Here is a 3,776-nt window from a genome sequence, read left to right as displayed (position 1 = left end):
AGAAATATAAGCCATCACTGAGGGCATTGGGTTGGCAAGTACCTAGTGTACAAAAATAAATGTAATTTATTTTTCTGTATAAAATGTTTTTCTGTAATATTTTCTCTCGCAGTTTTTTCTAATATTTTCTGTAATGTTTTCTCTTGCAGTGTTTTCTAATATTTTCTGTAATGTTTTCTCTTGCAGTTTTTTCTAATATTTTCTCACGCAGTTTTGTGTGTTGACTTGAGTGGGGTAACTTTCGCTGTTATATGTTCTGTGTGCATGACTGTTTTAGATGAAATGTGTTTACAGGCTTTTTGGGATGTAATTTTAAGCTAGTTTGCACAATGACCTTATCTGTTGTTGGGTGGTCTTAAGGACCAAAACAAGCTATACTCTCGGGAACTAATCTTTGTTTTGGTTTCCGAGCTAACGTGTGAGACGGCAGAGAAATGGTCGTCAGTGAATTCTGCTACTTCGATTGGGACTCTAGCTCCAGGTATATTCACTCCTATAACCCTTTTGGACACCGTGAGTGCTGGGCTGCTATGAAGAGCGCTAAGCAGACGTGCTGGGTGGAAGACATTTATTACAAATGGATCCTGTCGACGTTTGTGCTTTGATTTCGAAAATGGCTCTTCGCTAAATACAGTCTCACTCCGCCCACCCCCCCCCCCCCCCCCCCCATATCTCTGGACTTTGCATCCTGCACGGAGCGCATGATCGATAGAACACCCTTCACTTAAGCCATTCGTGCTTCGTCCTTTAGCTGAGGTAAGGCCATTAGTGTCTTTCAGTTGAGGCTTTCAGAAGTCCTGACGTGACCTAAAAATAACAATACAATAACTCTGTAAGGACAACTTACATAAAACTTTTCATGCAATATGCATCGTAATAGTTTCGTTACCTTTTTTTTTCTCGTACAGTTCGGCGAGTGCTAGTGTTATAGTTGGATTGTATCGGTCACTCTTATCCCATTATACGGATGGTGTTGTTTTCCGCTGGTGGGTTATTAATTTGATACTGATATTATATGTTGATATTGTTATTTAAGAATATTTGACATTGTTGGTCTACCTGTAATTAGGTACCTTTCCTCCATGTTCACTGTAGGTGTGGTAGGCTTACCTGGGTGCAGTAACGACCGCAATTTGTTACCTAACCAATTTATCCTCGATTGGTAATTAAGGATTCTTGTGCATTGCCCGTAGATTGAGCGATATAGTTTTCATATTAAAGTTGGTGCCTTTTAATTTAAGTATTAATTTTTGAAGTCATTCAGTATTAATTTATGTTAATAATGTAACTGTCTAAACTTACAGGTTATTTTGCAGAGTCGATAGCCGATAACAGAAAGGTCATTGAAAAATAAGAGGAACTGGGAAATTTAAGATGATTGTTCGTACTTGATACTTTTTTTTATTAAAATACTGAATTCAGTTTGGTATTTTATTTTTACCTCCATGTTTCACCACCTTAAAATTTATTGTATTATCGATATCGTTTTCTGTATACGTAGCCTTACTCTTCCCAAAAATTGAATACCCTCTATCCCTGGCCTTTATAAACCTAAAACCAAAGAGCACAGAAACAAGCAAGCAAACTGTTGTAGATAACTGTGGAGGGTATTTTCTTCAGTAAATTGCTATGCTTTCTCTGTCTAGAATAAGTACCCAATGGAAGGCAAAACAAAAGTATTCGGGAACAACATGTGAAAAGCCCGAATATTTCACCATCAAAAGGTGAAAAAGTTATACTGATATCTAACTCAATTGGTATAATGTTTCGTAAATTGCTACACGTAGCTTTTGAAAAAAGGTACCCAAAATAGAAATAAATTGAATACAGATACATTTTGGTGTTTCTACAATAAAATAAAAGGCCTCTTGATTGACAGTTTGGCATCACAACCCAGAGAATGGAAGACAGGCTTCATATCACCCCGCGACCGATCTATCGGAGGCTGGCAGGGGTCATAAAAAAAAAAAAAAAAAAAAAGAGGACGTACATCTCTCTCCAGATGTCCCGGGATACGAGATGGTCATGACAATTCTCCCAGATTTATTAGAAGGGGGAAGACCTGTCCCATTATTTGGACTTCCTTCCTTTGGTGATTTCAAACGTTTCGTCAGTCACCTTTGTGTTTTGTTAACTTTGGGTTCTAGACCCAGCCTTGAAGTATCTTTGATTTCCTTACATCTTTCGAGAAATGGGATGCATTTAAATGTCGAGATTCTTAAAAAAAAAAAAAAAAAAATCACATATTTTAGTGAAAGGAAGTCATACATTTACTGATTAATTTTTTCCTAGGTATTTATTTCCTTTCTTACATTAACCCCATAAAATCAATTAACTGTAACTTACCCTCCTATGGAAATAATCACCGTTATGCAGCTCGGTAGCCTACATAGTAGAACTGCAATTAATAAGCTAGTCATGTGCCGTGTATTTCCATTTCATGTCACAATCTGCCAAGTGTCATTTTCGACTGAGTCGGCACAAAATGATAGCATGGAAACATGAAGTCTCTTTTGACACCCCTGCAGAGATACAAAGAAACAAGAAAATAAACCTTTTCCATTTTTCAATCTGTCATTCTTGCTTTGCAAAATATCCAGATTTCAGAAGACACGGAAACTGTAAACAATTGAGTATTTTTTTTTTATTTTGCAAAGGGCATCAACCTATTCTGAATATTACCCTGCAAAATTATACCATTCCTTTGAATAATTTCAAAAGGGTATCAAAATAAAAAATAAAAAAAATAAAAATATGCCGATGACTTTTATATAAAAAAATCACAACCTTCGTTTTTTGACGCTGAAATGTTTTCAATGAGATTTTCTTTAATTTTTTTCTGAAGTCCAATATTCAACGACTAGTAAAACAATATTCAAATTGCGATGAAATACAGATAAACAGATTTGCTTCTCTAAAGAGAATCATAAATACCGACGCTTAATCTTCAAAACATTTTCCTGACAGTTTTCTATGAGTTGGGAAATAGAAAAAAATATTAGAAAAAAAGATAAACAGAGAAGAGTTTTAAACTAATGCTCATGCTTTTTGTCGACAATTAAGCTAATTATATAATGCATGAGAGTGTGACCAGATTTTCAAGTTTAAACCTTTCTTTTTTCTGTATATGATAATAAATGATTTTCATCCAAAAAACAAGTCAAAATTAGGCAATCGAGTTTTCTGTACAACGCAGAATGCTGTATAAAACTATCAGCTACGACTGGCAGCACTTCAGTTGCTCTCCAGATGAGGTAGAGCGAGGGTGTGTCGCCAGCCGCACGAGCCATGGCTAACTTTAACCTTAAATAAAATAATGCAAACAACTTCGGCTAGAGGGTTGCAATTTGGTTTGTTTGATGACTGGAGGGTGGATGATTAAAGTACGAATTTGCAGCCCTCTAGCCTCAGTAATTTTCAAGATATGAAGGTGGACAGAAAAAGTGCGGACGGACGGATTGACAAAGCTGACACAATAAGTTTTCTTTCACAGAAAACTGTAAGGGAGGATATTTGCCACTATTTCATGGAACGTCCTTAAAATAGAAAGCAAATCCAAGTGGTTGGAAAATAATTGTTTTCAGAATTCTGCAGTCCAGAAATTTAGTTTTCCTTGTGTACCAAAACAATCCTTTATGATTTCTTCCTTATTCTCTGGGATTAAGTATCTCTATCGTTTGTTACGATTTAAAGCAAAATTGTAAAAGAAGACCCAAATGCGTTCTAAGTGGACATGGAACAGGAATCATTCGCTGAGACATTAAAAAAAATCTGAA

The sequence above is a fragment of the Macrobrachium nipponense genome, chromosome 23 (genome assembly GCF_015104395.2).
Source record: "Macrobrachium nipponense isolate FS-2020 chromosome 23, ASM1510439v2, whole genome shotgun sequence".
Lineage (NCBI taxonomy): Eukaryota > Metazoa > Arthropoda > Malacostraca > Decapoda > Palaemonidae > Macrobrachium > Macrobrachium nipponense.
The sequence above is the reverse complement of the archived record's forward strand: the minus strand, read 5'-3'. Positions refer to the sequence as shown.